This window comes from Rattus rattus, chromosome 4 (genome assembly GCF_011064425.1).
Source record: "Rattus rattus isolate New Zealand chromosome 4, Rrattus_CSIRO_v1, whole genome shotgun sequence".
Classification (NCBI taxonomy): Eukaryota; Metazoa; Chordata; class Mammalia; order Rodentia; family Muridae; genus Rattus; species Rattus rattus.
In genome coordinates this window covers 811,827-819,651 of record NC_046157.1, presented here as the reverse complement: position 1 = coordinate 819,651, position 7,825 = coordinate 811,827, and the positions used below count along the sequence as shown (strand labels likewise).

Here is a 7,825-nt window from a genome sequence, read left to right as displayed (position 1 = left end):
GTGTACACTTTGGTAATGGTTTAGTCCCTGGGAGCTCTGGTTTGTTGACATTGTTGTTTTTATGGGGTTGCAAGCCCCTTCAGCTCCTTCAAACCTTTCTCTAAATCCTCCAATGGGCATCTTGTTCTCAGTTCAATGGTTTGCTGCTAGCATTTGCCTCTGTGTTTTTCGTGCTCTGGCTGAGCCTCTGGGAAGACAACTGTATCAGGTTCTTGTCAGCATGCACTTCTTGGCTTCACTAATACTGTCTAGGTTTGGTGACTTTATATATATATATGCCCTGGATCCCCAGGTAGGGCAGGCTCTAAATGGTCATTTTTTTTCAGACTATGCTCTAAACTTTGTCTCCATACATCCTCCCATGAATATTTCTATTCCTCATTTTAAGAAGGACTGAAGCATCTGCACTTTGTAGTCCTTCTTCTTGAGCTTCATGTGGTCTGTGGTCTGTATCTTGGGTAAGTCGAGCTTTTGGGCTTATATGCACTTATCAATGAGTACATGCCATGTGGTTTATTTTTATTTATTTTATTTTTATTTTATTTTTTCCGGAGCTGGGGACTGAACTCCAGGGCCTTTGGCGCTTCCTAGGCAAGCGCCTACCACTGAGCTAAATCCCCAACCCCGGGTTTATTTTTATTTTATTTATTATTTTTTACTACACAGGATGACATTTATTCTGCTCCATCCATTTGCCCATGAATTTCATGATGTAAATGTTTTTTAGCTGATAATACTCTATTGTGATGTACCATATTTTTCTGTATCCATTCCTCTGTTGAAGGGGCATCTGTTCTTTCCCAGCTTCTGGATATTATAAATAAGGCTGCTATGAGCATAGTGGAGCGTGTGTCTTTTTTATATGTTGGGGCATCTTTTGGGTATATGCCCAGGAGTGGTATAGTTGGGTTCTCAGGTAGTAATATATCCAATTTTATGAGGAATCACAAGACTAATTTTCAGAGTGGTTGTACCAGCTTACAATCCCACCAACAATGGAGGAGTGTTCCTCTTTCTCCGCATCCTCACCAGCATTTGTTGTCACCTGAGTTTTTGATCTTAGCCATTCTCATTGGTGTGAGGTGAAATCTCAGGGTTGTTTTGATTTGCATTTCCCTTATGACTAAAGGGGTTGAACATTTCTTTAGGTGTTTCTCAGCCATTCGGCATTCCTCAGCTGTGAATTCTTTGTTTAGTTCTGAACCCCATTTTTTTTTTTTTTGTTCTTTTTTTCAGAGCTGGGGACCGAACCCAGGGCTTTGCGCTTCCTAGGCAAGCGCTCTACCACTGAGCTAAATCCCCAACCCCCTGAACCCCATTTTTAATAGGGTTATTTGTCCTTCTGCGGTCTAACTTCTGAGTTCTTTGTATATTTTGGATATATATTCTATCTGTTTAGATTGGTAAAGATTCTTTTTCCCAATCTGTTGGTTGCGTTTGTCCAACCACAGTGTCCTTTTTGCCTTACAGAAGCTTTGCAGTTTATGAGATCCCATTTGTTTATTCTTGATCTTAGAAGCATAACTTCATTGGTGTTTTGTTCAGGAAATTTTTCCAGTGCCCATGTGTTCAGATGCTTCCCTAGTTTTCTTCTATTAGTTTGAGTGTGTCTGGTTTTGATGTGGGGTCCTTGATCCACTTGGACTTAAGCTTTGTACAGGGTGATAAGCATGGATCGATCTGCATTCTTCTACATGTTGACCTCCAGTTGAACCAGCACCATTTGCTGAAAATGCTATCTTTTTCCATTGGATGGTTTTTTGGCTCCTTTGTCAAAATCAAGTGACCATAGGTGTGTGGGTTCATTTCTGGGTCTTCCCAATTCTATTCCATTGGTCTATCTGTCTGTCTCTGTACCAATACCATGCAGTTTTATCACTATTGCTCTGTATTACTGCTTGAGTTCAGGGATAGTGATTCCCTGAAGTCCTTTTTTTATTGTTGAGGATAGTTTTAGCTATCCTGGGTTTTTTGTTATTCCAGATGAATTTGCAAATTGTTCTGTCTTCTTTGAAGAATTGATTGGTATTTTGATGGGGATTGCATTGAATCTGTAGATCGCTTTTTGGTAAAATGGCCATTTTACTATATTAATCCTGCCAATCCATGAGCATGGGAGATCTTTCCATCTTCTGAGATCTTCTTCAATTTCTTTCTTCAGAGTCTTGAAGTTCTTATTGTACAGGTCTTGTACTTGCTTGGTTAAAGTCACACCGAGGTACTTTATATTGTTTGGGTCTATTATGAAGGGTGTCGTTTCCCTAATTTCTTTCTCGGCTTGTTTCTCTTTTGAGGAAGGCTACTGATTTATTTGAGTTAATTTTATACCCAGCCACTTTGCTGAAGTTGTTTATCAGCTTTAGTAGTTCTCTGGTGGAACTTTTGGGATCACTTGAAGATACTATCATATCATCTGCAAATAGTGATATTTTGACTTTTTCTTTTCCAATCTGTATCCCCTTGACCTCCTTTTGTTATCTGATTGCTCTGGTTAGAACTTCAAGAACTATATTGAATAAGTAGGGAGAGAGTGGGCAGCCTTGTCTAGTCCCTGATTTTCGTGGGATTGCTTCAAGTTTCTCTCCATTTAGTTTAATGTTAGCAACTGGTTTGCTGTATATGGCTTTTACTATGTTTAGGTATGGACCTTGAATTCCTATTCTTTCCAGGACTTTTATCATGAAGGGGTGTTGAATTTTGTCAAATGCTTTCTCAGCATCTAATGAAATGATCATGTGGTTTTGTTCTTTCAGTTTGTTTATATAATGGATCATGTTGATGGTTTTCTGTATGTACTGAATTTTTATATGCTTTGGATATCATTTTGACAGAGTGCAAAAAACAAGATGATTTGCTCACTATTTTGCTTCTCTGACATTTAGCATGGTACTCGGTGTATATATATATATATTTATCCTCCAACTTTATTAACTTGGGTATTTCTTATTTACATTTCAATTGTTATTCCCTTTCCCGGTTTCGGGCCAACATCCCCCTAACCTCTCCCCTTCCCATTCTCTATGGGTGTTTCCCTCCCCATCCTCCCCCCATTACCGCCCTCCCCCCAACAATCATGTTCACTGGGGGTTCAGTATTGGCAGGAACAAGGGCTTCCCCTTCCACTGGTGCTCTTACTAGGATATTCATTGCTACCTATGAGGTTGGAGCCCAGGGTCAGTCCATGTATAGTCTTTTTTCCTGGCCTTTTAAGTTGGGAATTTTACCTCTCTCTATACTTGTTGTCTTTTAACTTGATCTTCTCATTTGTGTCTTGGATTTTGGATGTTTTGGGTTAGTAGCTTTTTTTGTGCCTTACATCTTCTTTCATGATTGTGTTAATATTTTACATTGTATCTCTCTCTTTTTTTCTTTTTTGCTCTGATTGGTATTTTATTTCTCCTTTACAAGTTCCACATAATAGACAAAGGTTTTTTTTGATAACATTGTTACCTTTGCTGAAAACAATCATATAATCATTTTAAAGAACACATATGTGTACATACAGGACTGAGGTTTCTGCAGCCTGTAAACACCTCTGTGGGTTTAACAAGGAAAAAATCAATATACTGACAATTCAACTGTAACTCTTAGAAAAACACCGGTTTCCTTACCAAGCACGAGTGTCCTGTACAGGGACCTATCATCCCAGATGGCAATGAGTTCAAGCCTAGGGCAGCCAGGAGCAGCTCCCCACACCGGCTCAGAAGACCCTCCCCACCCAGCACTTCTTCCAAGTACTCCTTAACCTCATCACAGGTGACAGCAGTCGCCCCAAGACAGGACAGAGCGGCAGATACACTGGTTGTGGTTTCTGAGTGTCGTGTGCAGCATTTCACATCCAGCATCTCAGGAACATGTCCATGCAAGCATGCGTACCATTCTTTAGACTGCTCCCCTCGTTTCTCGAGTGAGGGGACTAGGCCTTCCTAATTCACTTTAGGTGCCTGGGATAACAAAGTATTTCACCGGAAGGGGTGTAAGCAATGCTATCTGATAAGAATACAAAGAAGGAAAAATCAGATATCTTAAAGAAAACGTGTGCTCTACTCACACTAAAATATCAGACCAATGCACAACATACTGCAAAACTGTAACACAATATGGCCAAACACAATGTTCAAATATTAAACTGTTCAAGCATGTGAAGATCATCTTCTGAAAGACAAACTGGGTTCTTATTTTGTAGCTACCTTTGTGTAACTTAAAAAAAAAAACTGCTGTCCCTCAACAAGGTCTGACACTGGTCTTGATACTTGTTAGGAAGTTTGATGAGACAATGTAAGCTCAACAGTCAACTCCCGGGATCTCCCAGCGCTCATTTTCAGCATTCGTCCGAGGACTGGGCATCATCTTCATCCCTCACTTCTCGGTATCTCCCTGAAGACTCCCCTTCTGGATTGTAGCTCTGCATTGTAATATTCAGTCTCTCGGCTAGTTTCTGTGCTGCGAGCTTTGCCCGCATCTCCTCATAATTCTGCTTCTGCTCTTTCTGCAGAGCCAGCGACTCTTCTATGGAGAGCAGCTGTGCAGGCAGGGGGTGGAGCAGAAGAAGGCGAGCTGCTGTGACATCATCAAGATGCTGCCTAGCCCTGCGTCGCTGCTCTTCTGAGGAAGCAGGAGACTGAGCCCTCTGACAATGACTTGGTGAGTCACTCTGTTGTGTGGGTAACACATTGGTCTTAAACTTATGAGTAGGGGGCACTGAGTTTCTAGCTCACATTTCTAGCACTTTCATGTAATTAGGCTTCTTAGGAGTCTCACTCTGCAGTCCTAGAAAGTTCTCAGTGTTGGTGTTTTCTTCTGAGGGTTCAGTCTGGTCTGCAGTTGTGATCTTCTGCAATTTAGTGATAAACAGACTGTCATCATTAACTTCATATGAGGGAGCCTGGGTTGTGATGCGGGCAGCCGGACTGGTATTCACTGTGCAGCCAGTCTCCAAAGTCTCTTCATTGCCTTTGTGAGTGAGATGTGTAGGTCTCTGTATTTCTGAAGTTGTTTTAGATGATTCAATGTCTACTGAGGAACATTCAGGAACTAATGATGAAGTATCAAGCATCAGGTCAGAATTCTGGGCCTTGTCTATGTTGGTATCAACTCTTGTGGTTGCTTTTGCCTTAGCTTACAGTCTACACTAACAAGGTGCAATAGTTCACTTCTCCTCTAACCTCTTCGTTCTGAAATGGCAGCTTTCAGTTTGGCAATGGTGTCTGAGATCTTTTTTTTATCTTTGTCCGGCAATTTGCAAATGAATTTTTTCATTGTGCAAAGTCTCTCCTGGCGCCTCAACCTCTCCCGCAGCTCAGCCGAACTCCTGTTTCCCTAAGTCCTGGGGAGCTGGGGCTCAAAGCCAAGGCAGCCATTGGCAATTGCACAGGCTGTGGCTGGCGAAGCAGGGCAGGGTTCCCCAGCAGGACCCCACGGCGAGCGCAGGCTCCGCGCCGGCGCCACTCTGGAGCGCGAAAGGGAGTCGCCATTTTTCCCAGAAAAGAGCATGAAAGCTTCTCCTACATCGTATCTTTTGCCCTGAGATTTTCTTTCCTATCTCTATTCTGTTGGTAATGCTTGTGTCTATGATTCCTGATCTCTTTCCTAGGTTTTCTATATTTCTCTTTGTGATTTCTTTATTTTTCTATTTCCATTTTAGATCCTGGATGGTTTGTTCAATTCCTTCTCCTGTTTTGTTGTGTTTTTGTAACTCTTTAGAAGATTTTTTTGTTTTTGTTTCCCCTTAAAGGGCTTCTACCTTTTTACCCTGTGTTGTCCAGTATTTCTTTTAAGTTATTTATGGGGGTTGGGGATTTAGCTCAGCGGTGAAATTAACTTGCCTAACAAGGCCCTAGGTTGGTCCCCAGCTCCAAAAAAAAAAAAAGTTAGAAGATGTCTTCGCTAAGGCCTTTAACATCTCATGAGATGTGATTTTTAAATCAAAATCTTGCCTTTTCAGTGTGTTGGGGTATACAGGGCTTGCTATGATGGGGAAACTGGGTTCTGATTGTGCTGGTTTCTGTTGCTTTGGTTCTTGCCCTTGCCTCTCACCATCAGTTCATGTCTGTTGTTAGTTGGTCTTGCTCTCTCTGACAGTGGCTTAATCCTCCTGTAAGTCTGTGTGTCTGCTCTCATGTAGACAGGCTTTTCCCCAGAAGGATCTGGGTATAGAGAGCTGAGGCATAGGGTCAACTCTGGGAAACCAGAAACAGAAGCCAGAAGGATTGTGTCTTAGACTGCTCCTAGTTCCTGTGTTCAGAATGCTCCAGGAGGGATCCCCTTAGGCCAGGAATATGAGCAGAAGTGGTGGTCTCTCCTCTTCTCTCAGGATTGTCTGCACTTCTGAGAATCCAGCTCTCTTCCCCCAGGATCTCAGTACAGAGAGCTATGCCACAGAGTCAGCTCAGAGTCGAGTGTTTTACTTATACCAATATCTTATACTAAGGACTGGCTGCTCTTACAGATATCTCAAACATTGGAGCTTATTGAAATGGAAGCACAATGTGATGATCTAATATGGAATATATTCATGCTGTCCTGTTTTTTGCAAAAAGTGTGTGTGTATGTGTGTGTGTGTGTGTGTGTGTGTGTGTGTGTGTGTTACATTAACTGAAACAATCCAGAGATACACTAAAAGAATCCCATGATCTTGCTTGTCAGTGGAATCTAACAGATGACTGCAGGAAAAATGAGAATAGAGTGGACTTTCCAGAAGTTAGGGAGTGTAGATAGCAGGAGGGATAGGGGGAAAGTTGATAAATATATGTCTAACTGTACTTAGATAGATGCATAATAAGGTGATTTTAGATAGCCACAATGCTCATTTCAAACTTGCCAGAAAAATAGATCTGGAAAAGAGTTCAGTGTTTGCAGAGTGGAGATGAATTATTTTGACTTGAATATTTGCCAACATACACATGTATCAAAACATCAGATGATGTTCCAAATGCATATAAGTTTTATACATAAATTAGAAAAAACTTAAACATCATGCAAAAAAGGCCTACATGTTTTAAATAGCAACTTGGATTCTCTGCCATTTACACAAATAAACTGTCATACTGCTCAAAAAAAAATCAATGGACATTTTTATTTACTTATTTCTATTTATTTATATGGCTTGATTTTGCTTTGTAATTTTGTTTTATAAATGTAGCTTTGTAAATGTTCCTGACATAAAGTGATTAGTAAATAGAATATCAAGAAGAGTTAAAAAGCAGGGGCTAGAGAAAGATGACTCAGCAGTTAAAAGTGGTGGCTGCTCTTCCAGAGGACCCAGCTTTGTTTTTTAGCATCCACATATTGGCTCACAACCTCTGTAAATTCAGTTCTAAAAAAATACAAAACCCTTTCTTGATTTCTGTGCAGACCAGGCATATACATGGTGCATAGACATATATACAGGCAAAGCACTCGCACACACAAAATATTTTTTAAAAGAAAAATAACCCTTTACTACCCTCCCATTCTTCATAATTCTAATCTTGTCCTCTTCATAGAAGTACATTAAAAATGGTTTGCTTGTGAGTACTGATAGAGATGTATAGGAAGAAAAATGTGCATGTTACCATGCCATACATCTTGTTTTGTAAAGTAGCTTTTATGCCTTACATCTTAAGATCTTTCTAAGTTTGTTTAGTAGCTATGTTATACTGTAGTTCATTCAGCTATTTCATCTACTATTGTATATGTGTTTTGATTTTCTACAATATAAATATCACAGCCATGGATAGCCTTAAACTTATTCTTTTGTGTGCCACATTTAAGTGATTTTCTATCATAGATAGATGAATGTGAAATTATAAGAACTTGGCTTTTCCTCAGAATCCGAGATTTCTAG

General features: G+C 40.4%; 1 pseudogene; it reads right to left on the bottom strand.

The window, feature by feature from the left end:
• Nucleotides 1–4,255: 4,255 nt before the first annotated feature.
• On the bottom strand, nt 4,256–5,474 carry LOC116897745 (annotated as a pseudogene).
• Between the last annotated feature and the right edge of the window lie 2,351 nt (nt 5,475–7,825).